We start from the raw sequence: 11,518 nt of genomic DNA on the forward strand, positions 1-11,518 counted from the left end.
GGGAGCGGCCACTGCACTCCAGTCTGGGTGACAGAGTGAGACTCCAACTCAAAAAATAAAAAATCACAACACTGCTGATGAAAGAAATCCAAGAAGACCTAAATAAACGGAAATACATGCCATGTTCATAGAGTAGAAGACTCAACACAGTAAAGATGACAATCCTCCCTAAAATGAAACACAATTCCAATAAAAATCCCAGGAAGATTTTTAGAACATAACCAATATAGACAAGGTTACTCTAAAATGTATACGAAAATGCAAATAAACTAGAATACAATTTTGGGGGAAAAAAATGTGAAGAATCACCCTTCCAGATTTTAAGACTTAATATATAGCTACAATAACCACTGCATGGTACTGGCAAAAGAACAGACAGAGATCAACAGAACAAAAGAGAGAATCCAAAAATTGCCCCATAGAAGTATGGCCAACTAATTTTTGACAAAGGTACAAAAGCCACCCAACATAGGAAGAAGGATAGCCTTTTCAACAAATAGTGGAGCAAAAAAAAGAACCTCAACCTTACTCCTTATACAAGAGTAAACTCAAGGTACAGGATGGACTTAAATAAAATTTTTAAAAAGTCAAAGCATAAAACTTTTAGCAAAAGAATTAAAAATCAGCTGGGCACTGTGGCACATGCCTGTATTCCCAGCACTTTGTTAAGCCTAGGTGGAAGATCGCTTGAGGCCAAGAGTTCAAGACCAGTTTAGGCAAAAATAGTAAGACCCGTATTTCTATTTTTTAAAAAAGTTGCCATGAGGTTGAGGCAGAAGGATCACTTCAGCACAGCAGTTTGAGTTTACAGTGAGCTATGATCAAGCAACTATATTTCAGTCTAGGCAACAGAGCGAGATCATCCATCTCTCAAAAAATTAAGAATCTTTGGGATCTAGCACTAAGCAAAGAGTTAAGACTTTAAATTAAAAGCATGATCCAAAAGAACAGAACTCAAAAGAATTTAAAACTTTTGCTGTGTGAAAGATGTGAAAGGAACGAAAACACAAGCTATAGAATGGGAAAAAATTCTTGCAAACCACATATTTGGAAAAGGACTGATACTTAGAGTATACATAAATAAACTCTCAACACTCAACAGCAAAATCCAAGCAATTCAACTGGAAAATGGGCAATGGCCAGGCACAGTGGCTCACACCTGTAATCCCAGCACTTTGGGAGGCCAAGGCAGGAGAATTACTTGAGGCCAGGATTTGAGACCAGTCTAAGTAACATAGCAGGACCTCATGCCTGTTTAAAAAAAAAAAAAAAAAATGAGCCAGGTGTGGTGGCACATGCTTGTAGTCCCAGCTACTCAGGAGGCTAAGGCAAAAGGACTGCCTGAGCCCAGGAGGTTGGGGCTACAGTGAGCCGTGATTGTGCCGCTGCACTCCAGCCAGGGTTGAGTGAGACCCCAACTCAAAAGGGGGGGGGGACAAAAGGCATGAAAAGACATTCCACTGAAGAAGATATACAGATGGCAAACAAAAGACATTGCAGAAATGCAAATTCAAACCACAATGGGATATCACTACATACCAATCAGAATGCTGATCCAAAAAATAGTGTTAATAACCAATACTGGTAAGGATAAAGAGAAACTGGCTCATTTATACACTGCTGGTAGTACATAAAATGGCAATGCCACTTTGGGAAACAGTCTATCCGTTTCTTATAAAACTAAAAATGTACTTACCATAGAACCCAGCAACTGCACTCTTGTACATTTATCCCTAAATAACAAAAATTTATATTCATGGAGAAACTTGTAGACATAAGTTCGTAGCATTTTTATTTGAAAACTGCTGGGAAAAAAACTGGAAACAACCCACATGTCCTTTAATAAGTGAATGGTTACATAAACAGTAGTTCATTCCCATTCCATGGAATTCTATTCAGCAGTAAAATGAAATTAACTACTGATAAATGCAACAACTTGTATGGATCTTAAGAGCATTAAACTGAGTATAAATAAGCCAATCCCAAAAGATTACATACATAATTCCATCAATACATTTTTGAAAAGACAAAATATTAAAATGTATAACAGACCTGTTTTTAACTAGGGGTTAAAAACAGGCTGGAGGAAAGGGGTGCACAGAACAGAGACAGGTGTAATTACAAACGGACAACACGGGGGATTCTTGCAGTGATGTTAAGCATCTGGACTGTGGTAGTAGATATACAAACCTAAAAATGATAATACTGCATAGAACTCAATACAAACACATTTATACATAAATGAGTACAAATAAAACCAGGCAGGTATGGATATAATCAGTAGACTGTATCAATGTCAATATCTAGGTCATGATATTGTAGTACAGTTCTGTAAGATGTTACCATTGGTGGAAACTGGGTAAAGGGCAAACAGATCTCTCTGTATTACTATTACAGTTGCATATGAATCTACAATAGTCTCCAAATAAAAGTTTAATTTACAAAAGACACTATTAACAAAATGAAAAGGCAAGCCAGAATGAAAGAAAATATTTACAAGACATATATCTGATGAAGGATTTGTCTATGATATATAAAGAACTCCTACAAGCCAATATTAAAAAACAACACAATTTTTTAAATAAAAAAAAATCTGAACAGACACACAACCAATGAGATGCAAGAATGGCAAATAAACACATGACAAGATGGGGTGTATCATTAGCTAATAAGGAAATGTAAGTTACAACCACAATGAGATGTCACTACACAACCACTAAAATGACTAATACCAAGTGTTGAGAGAGGATGTGGAGCAACTGGAACACTCACAACATCCCTAGAGGAAATGCAAAAATGGCACAGCCACTTTGGAAGAGACAGTTTGACAGCTTCTTAAAGTTAAACATACACTTACCATATGACCCAGCAATCCCACTCCTAGGTATTTACCTAAGAGAAATGAAAACATATGTCTACACAAAGACTTGTACTCAAAAGTTCATAGCAGCTTTAATCACAAAAATAATCACAAAAAACTGGAAACAACCCAAATGTCCATCTACCAGATAATTTATAAGCAACTTGTCATATATACACACACAATAGAATACTATTCAGTGATAAAAGGAAAGAACTGATGCTACAAGTACTAACATGGATGAATCTCAAAAGCATTATGCTGTACTAAGTGAAACCCAATCAGCCAATAAAAAACTATATACTCTATCAAAACTACCAAAAAAAACAAACCAAAGGCAAAAAAAAAAAAAAAAAAAAAAGCACACAAACTATAGTAATTACTGGCTAAAGCCAGTTGCAAGGAGAAAGGATTGACTACAAAGGGACATAAAGGAACTCTTGGGGTAAAGGAAACAGTCTGCATCATGATTGTGGAAAGAATGCAGAATTGTATATATATCAAATCTCACTGACTGCACACTTAAAATCTAAAATCTGTGAATTTTGTTTTATGTCAACTATATCTCAAAAAATGTTAAATTTGAATTTCCAGAAATACTATTAAAAGTTAAGAAATAAGTTATAAAATATAGTTAATGGAGTTTACTAAAGACAATTAATATTAAAATATGCAGATCTAATTTAAATCATTTATCAATTTTTATAAATTACAAAAACAAGAGCAAATCCATAATCTTTTTCTAATACTGTAATTTCTATTCCGATAGTAATGTGTAAATGATGTCTTTTTTTATTCTTTATTTCTATAGGCCTGTCTCTTACCACACTAACAAAAATTAACTCAAAATGTATTTAAACTCAAAATGAGATTTAAATGTATTACCTGAAACTATGAAACTACTAGAAGAAAACATAGGAAAAATGCTTCATTACATTGTTTGAATAGGACCTCAAAAGCTCAGGCAAAAACAGACAATACAGAAAAAAAAAAAATAGTGAGAAGACAATCTACAGAATGGAAGAAAATATTCACAAACTATTCATCTAACAGGGAACTAATATCCAGAATAGGCATGAACTCAAAAAAAAAAAAAAGCAGATAATCCAATTTTAAAATGGGCAAAAGATCAAAATATATTTCTCAAAAATAAATAGATAAATGGGCAAAAAGTATGTGAAAAACGCTCAACATTAATAGAGAAATGCAATTCAAAACCACAATGAGATTATCACCTCACCCAAGTTAGAATGGCTTTTATCAAAAAGACAAAAAATAACAAAAGCTAGTAAGGAGATGGAGAAAAGAGAACTCTTTTACACTGTTGTTGAAAATGCAAATTAGTGCAGCCATTATGGACAACAAAAAAAGTACCTCAAAAAATTAAAAACAGAACTACCATATGATCCAACAATTCTACTACTTGAGTATACATCCAAGGGAAGTAAAATCCGTATGATGAAGAGATATTTGCACTCTCACATTTATTTCAAGGCTATTCACAATAGCCAAGATATGGAATCAACCTAAGTGTCCATTAACAGATAAATGGATACAAAAAATGTGGTATGTATACACAATGAAATATTATTCAATCACAAAAAAGAATGAACTTCTATCATTTGCAACAACAAGGAAGAACCTGGAGGAAATTATGTTACGTGAAATGAGCCAGACACGGAAAGACACATACTGCATGATCTCACTCACATGTATAATCAAAAAAAGTTTATCTCATAAAAGTAGAATAGTGGTTACCAGAGGCCAGGGAGAGTAGCGATGAAGGAAATAGAGAGAAGTTGGTACAGTTAGACAGGAGGCGTAAGTTCTGGTATTCGACTGCACAGTAGGATGACTACAGTTTAAAATAATGTATACTTCAAGTACCTAGAAGATTTGGAATGTTCTCACCACAGAGAAATGAGAAGTGCCTGAGGTAATGAATATGATAATTACCCTGGCTGGACAAAGCATATATAGACAGCAAAACATCACACTGAACTCCATAAATATGTATAATAGTTATGGATCAAAAAAATGACTTATACTTTTAAAGTTATATAAAAATCATATTCAATTTTGGTGTTTGCCTTTGGAATAATTACATTAAAAAATCATATATAAAAATAAGACAGGTACTTCATTTTGAGACCAATACAGTACAGAGCCTTTTAAAGGCACATATCACAAAAAATGTTCACTGCAAAGAAGTAAAAGGGAAATTAACATTATATACAAATCTCTTCTCAACTCCAAACTTAGCAAATTTCATTTATGACAGGCATTTTCCACTGAAAAGTTGCCTAATGAATGTAAAGTTAGATAAGAGAGGAAATCCAACTCCTTTCCAAGCTATTTCTATAATTGAAAATCTCCAAGATTTTTAAGACTCTTTCCAACCCCTCTTCTCCAGTGCTTCTTTTCCTACTACAGAAGTTTTAAAACCTGGCCCAAAATTTCTCCAACAAGAGGTAGGGGTCTATGTCCCACTCCCTTTAAATGTGGGGGCTCTGTGACTGCTTGCTAAATAGAATATGATAGAAATCACGTTATAGTTTCTGCGTCTAGGCCCTAAACTGGCAGCTTCTACCTCTTGTCTTTTGGAATGTTCACTGACAAGCTAAAGCATATATCCAGGCCACGTGGAGAGGTCCAAAGTAGGTATTCCAGCTGAAGTCCCGATCAACAGCCATCAACCACTAGAAGTGAGCAAAGAAATGAGTGAGGAAGCCACCACCTCACTGTAACCACGTGAAACCAAGGTAGACCCACCTAATTAAGTCCAGTCAACATCCAGAGCCATAAAAGATAATGATGATTTTTACTGTCTGAAGCCACTAAGTTTGGGATGACTTGTTATAAAACAATAATAACAGGAACATCCCCATATTTCTTCCTATTCCTAATCAATTCCAGAACCTGTAGTAATGGAAAGTACAATGGCAGAAGGATGTAAATTCTAAACTACACCATTCGTTCCTCTCTCCCTACTCCCAAGCTGATAAACATAAATTGTTCAAAATCTCAAAGTGTTTAGGAAAAGAAAGGTCATGCATAAGCCTGTTGCTGCCCCTTTTCACTCTGAGTTCTGCCTCTCGCCCTCGGAACACTTAATAATAGCAAACAAGAGGAAGGGCATGAGGAGGAATGCTATTTACTCCTCTTATCTCAGCAGTACAAGCAGCAATAAGAGAAAATGGGAAAATCCAATCCTGCCTTTTTTACAGGTTGACTCTTGGCATCTCATTTCTCCAACCTCCCTCTTCTCTTACGCAGCACATCCTTGATCATCACCAGTTTCATATACAAAGAAGAAAACCAAGACAAAAGGGAGAGCCCAGTAGTCATTTCTCTTCACTAGTTCCCACCACTTATAACCAACAAATCCCAACAGTTCTCCCTCAACAGAGTTCTGTCTCAAGTACTACAACTAAACAGTAAGCTGAGAACTAACTATATCTCACAATCATCAACAACAACAAAAAACTCTCCCAACTTATAGCTTCCTTATGAAGTCTAAACTTCTTTAGAAGGGATATGAAACCATTCTTCTACTACATTGTATAATGCAAAAGGGATATATCTTTCCACAAAGTTCAACTTAATCCTTTATGTACTAAATGTCTGATACATTAAACTTGACGAGACTACAAAGTACAAGTATCTTGTAGACACCCTAATAAACATATCCTAAGTTCGTATGTACCGTAGATTCCAGTGTGTCTAACTCTCAAATCAGTCTACTCAGCTTTTACAAACTGGAGTATCCCCAATGAGGGAAAAAGGGGCAGGAACACAGGGTGATGAGTAATTTTGGAAGCCTGAAAATTCTCTTTTAGTGATTTTTTGTTTGTTTTATGTTTGTTTTAAGTTATAATTTAATAATAAAGATTTAAGATAAATATGGATGGTTACCTTATCACAGTGTACTGTCACAGAACATCAATCCAAGCTTTTGTTTACAAACCCCCAAGTTGTTTCAGTTTGATGAAAAAGATCAGATGCACACTTAATAGGTAAATTAAACTTTCTTGTCTAAATCATTAGTTCAAATGGAAACAGGAATCAGAAAAATTAAGCCAATGCTAGTACAAACATACTGAACTCAAAAGAAGTACATTTTAAGAGGCAATACATTCCCAATGGAAATGGGCATTTGGATCCAGCTACTCAAATTAATAGTCCCAGAACCATCAGTATCACCACCTTATTAAAAATGCAAAATCTGGCCAGGCGTAGTGGCTCACACCTATAATCCCAGCACCTTGAGAGGCTGAGGCAGGAGGACTGCTTGAGCCTAGGAGTTCCAGACCAGCCTGGACAACAGAGTGAGTCCTTATCTATACAGAAAAAGTTAAAAATCAGTCAGGGGTGGCAGTACACCCCTGTAGTTCCAGCTACTCAAAAGGCTGAGGCAGGAGGACTGCTTGAGCCCAGGAGTTCGAGACCAACATAGGCAACATAGTGAGACGTCGACTTTAAAAAAAAAAAAAAAAAAATTAGCTGGGCATGGGAGTGCATACCTGCAGTCTGTAGTCTCAGCCTGTAGTCCCGTGCCTTGGGAGGCTGAGGTGAGTGCACTGCCTGAGCCCGCAGGTTCGAGACCCGCCCGGGCAACCGGGCGAGACCTCATCTCTACAATAAATCAAAAAATTAGCCAGGTGTAGCAGCGTGCGCCTGTAGTTCCAGCTACTTGGAAGGCTGAGGCAGAAGGATCGCTGGAGCCCAGCAGGTCGAGGTTGTGGTGGCCGGGAGCGGCCACTGCACTCCAGTCTGGACGACAGAGTGAGACTCCAACTCAAAAAAAAAAAAAAGTAGATGGACTCCTACATCTCACTTATTTGTAATCATACTTATTTGTAAGTGTGATGTAGGATAAGATAAAAAATTAACTCAAAATGGATCAAAGATCTACATGTAAGAGATAAAGCAATAAAACTCTTAAAAAACAGGTCATGGGTAAATCTTCATGACCTGACAAGATTGGCAAGATTTTTAGATACAACTAAAAGTACAAGCAACAAAAAATGGATAAACTGGACTTCATCAAAATTAAAAACTTTCGTGGAAACTATAAAGACTGTGAAAAAATAACCTATAGAATGGGAGAAAATATTTGTAAATCATATATTTGATAAGGGTCTAGTATTTAGACTATATCAAGACCTTACAACCCAAAAACAAAAAAGATAACCCAGACTAGGCACAGTGGCTCACATCTGTAATCTGTAAGCCCAGTGATTTGGGAGGCCAAGGCAGGAAGACTACTTGAGGCCAGAAGTTCAATACCAACCTGGTAACATAATATGACCTCATCTCCAAAAAAAAATTTGTTTTTAATTAGCTGGGTATGGTAGTGCATGCCTGTAGTCCTAGCTCCTCAGCAGAGCTGAGGTGGGAATATCACTTGAGCCCAGGAGTCTGGGGTTAAAGTTAGCTATGATCACACTGCTGCATTCCAGCATAGGTAGCAGAGCCAGACCTTATCTCTTAATAATTAAAAAATATATATATACGCCAGACATGGTGGCTCATACCTGTAATCGCAGTACTTTGGGACGCTGAGGTGAGAGGACTGCCTGAGTCCAGGGGTTTGAGACCAGCCTGGGCAGCCTGGAGAGACCTCATCTCTACAACAAATCAAAGAATTAGCCAGCCACGGTGGCGCACACCTGTAGTTCCAGTTACTTGGAAGGCTGAGGCAGAAGGATCGTCTGAGCCCAGCAGGTCAAGGCTGCAGTGGCCATGAGTGTGGCACTATGCTCTAGCCTAGGCGACAGAGTGAGACTTCGAATTAAAAAAAAAAAGCTTTATTATTTACCAAAAAGAAAGAAAATTATTACACTAACAGTAACCAGAAATGCAAGATACCTAAGAATAAACCAAATAATATCTTAAAGACTCAAATGAAGAAAATTACAAAATTTTACGGATACTCAATTAAATGAACCAAATATATAGAGAAGCAAATTATATTATTTATTTCTTCAAAAATATATTTCTAGCACCTCACACAATATCTGGCACTTAAGAGCTTAAACAGGCAATATATTTGTTGAATGAAATGATTCAATACCATAAAGATGTCTGATGTCACAAGTAATCTAAAAACATGGACTCCCAATTAAAATCAATCCCAACAGATTTTTTAACTGACCTTGACAAATATTACATGAAGGAAAAAAAAAGAAAATCATAATAAGCTGGTAAAACATTAAGAGCGTCAACATTCCACAGATGTCTTAAATTATCCATAAGTGATTCTCAAGCATTCTAAGCACCTGTAAGACAAACATTAACAGTGGTCAGCTTGGCAAATGTCTCACACATGCCTAAATCTAGTTTAGGAATTCCTAAACCTGCAGTTCTCAAATTAGTCCCCAAGATCTCTTTAGGAGTGAAAACTGTCTTCAAAATAATACCAAAGGGCTACTAGTCTTTTTCATTCTCATTTTCTCACAACTGTACAGCAGAGTTTTTTTCAGAGGTTAGATGACGTGAGATAATGCTACAGATCAAATGCATAAGCAGATATGAGAATCTATCTTCTATTAAGTCAGAAAGTAAAGATATTTGCAAAAATGTTTAACTCAGGCCAGGTGCAGTGGCTCATGCCTATAATCCCAGCACTTTGGGAGGCTGAAGCAGGAGAATCACTTAAGGCCAGAAGTTTTGAGACCAGCCTGGTCCACATAGCAAGACCTCATCTCATACAATTTTTTTTTTTTTTTAAATTAGCTGTGATGGTGACATATGCCTGTAGTCCCAACTACTTGGGAGGCTGAGGAGGGAGGATCACTGGAGCCCAGGAGTTCCAAAGTTGCAGTAAGCTGACTGTGCCACCATACCCCAGCCTGGGTGATAGAGCAAGACACCCTGTCTCTAAAAATTTAAAATAAAAATTTAAAAAGCTTAACTCCTCTCATTATTTTTGGAAAGTACAGTTATTTAACAATGTTATCAATATTACTGTGTAATGTACTTACTTTTATTTTTAAATTAAATAAAGAACTTTTTGGTTTTAATTTGTAACATTTTTAACTGGCAAGTATAACCCAAACAAACAGGAGCCGTCTGTGTTCTTTAGTAACTTAAGAGTGTAAAGGAGTCCTGGGACCAAAAACTTTGAGAACTACTATTCTAACGCGACCACTGATACTCAGTTCCTCAGTAAAACATGCTTTGCCCGCTTTTTAGATCAATTGTAAGACTGGAATAAACTTAGAAGGATAAATAAAGCACAAGTAATGGGCAAGTAACATTAAAAGTAGCTGAATGAGCTCCCTACAGAGATCCTTGGCATAGAAGGCTAGAGGGGTCACTACCAACAAAAGTCCATAATCTGCCTTCATTTACAGCAAACTAGGACATCTTCCCCTATCAACTTCCTAAAGGGTCAGTATGGGAACAAGCTAGCCGAAAGAACCCAGATCATGCATCTTTGTTCTTTTTTGATCTAATTTATACAGACAAGAGTTTTAGTAATCACAATATATGCAAGAAAGAAATGAACTCCTTTTCTGAACCTAGACTGTTTTAACTATTTGCAACTTACATTCCTCTTTCTCTGGGAAGCTTTGGAGTGCCTGTTATATTCAGATCATTCTAGACATGTCCCTTAGGCAGATCAGCATGTTTCTATCACAGACCCGCCGCCCTGACCACATCTATCAGACTGGGATGAATGTATGAAAGGCAATCATCTAAAGTTTAGGCGGCTGTCTCAGAGATGGCCGGAACTACCGAAAAAGGAGGGAGGTTGCCAGTAACGACAGAACATTTTTTGTAGTTAAAAGCAAAGAACAGCGGCGTCACCAAACCGGCTCACCACTAACAGAGAGCCACAGAAACAAACAATCTGAGGCTGAAGGCATTCATTCAGGGCTCTACTGAATCCTGAATGACAGCCTCACCACCACAACTGTGGGATAGGTGAAATAATTATCTTCCCTCCAAATGAGGGGAGTGGGGGGGAGTTAGGGTGTTGGAGAGTTGACAGGCAGAGTCGCATTAATCCCATTAAGGTAATACACCAGATTCCTTATAACGTGAAAAAAATCTAGCCGCCACACTTAGTTATCAACTTTAAATAAATCCTCCAAACAAAACAAAAATCCGTAAGGTCATTATATAAACTGATGACTGGGAAGGTTATAAGATGGAATGGAAATGCTGCCTTATATTTTGTCTTATCTGTAGATACTGAATCCAAGGCCTTTGTCTCAACAAATTCCCCCAGAAGACCGAAAAGTGGTAAGAAAACTTGTTGAACATCCTCTCAAAACTCATTCTCAAAATTACACAAACTGAAACAGAATGCTAGAACTTGGTCATTAAGTAAAATTCTAGAATTTGAAAAATACACAGGAACATTTCAGTCACTGACATAACATATACTATACAAATAAAATTAGATAAATTCAAATCTAATTTTAAATGAACACTGAGTGACTAAAAAGCTTAAATAAAGATTAATTAAGGATAAGAATTAATTAGCCAGGCATGGTGGCACGCTCCTATAGTCCCAGCTATTGGGGAGGCTGAGGCAGGACTGCCTGAACCTAGGAGTTCGAGGCTGCAGTGAGCCATGATTGTGTACTTCACTCCAGCCTAGGCAACAGAGGAAGACCTCGACTCAAAAAAAAGGATTAATAGTCA

At 36.9% G+C, this 11,518-nt stretch overlaps 1 protein-coding gene across 3 annotated transcripts in view; it reads right to left on the reverse strand.

The window, feature by feature from the left end:
- EIF5B (eukaryotic translation initiation factor 5B) overlaps positions 1–2,894 on the reverse strand; it is a 59,126-nt gene extending 56,232 nt beyond the window's left edge. For all 3 annotated transcript variants that reach the window (XM_008061213.1, XM_008061212.1, XM_021714016.1), the window contains exon 1: positions 2,858–2,894. The gene's annotated coding sequence lies outside the window, so the exon portion shown is untranslated. The remainder of the gene's footprint in view (positions 1–2,857) is intronic.
- Positions 2,895–11,518: the final 8,624 nt, after the last annotated feature.

Source organism: Carlito syrichta, unplaced genomic scaffold, assembly GCF_000164805.1.
Source record: "Carlito syrichta isolate Samal-C Ts95f unplaced genomic scaffold, Tarsius_syrichta-2.0.1 Scaffold305149, whole genome shotgun sequence".
NCBI classification, from domain to species: Eukaryota; Metazoa; Chordata; class Mammalia; order Primates; family Tarsiidae; genus Carlito; species Carlito syrichta.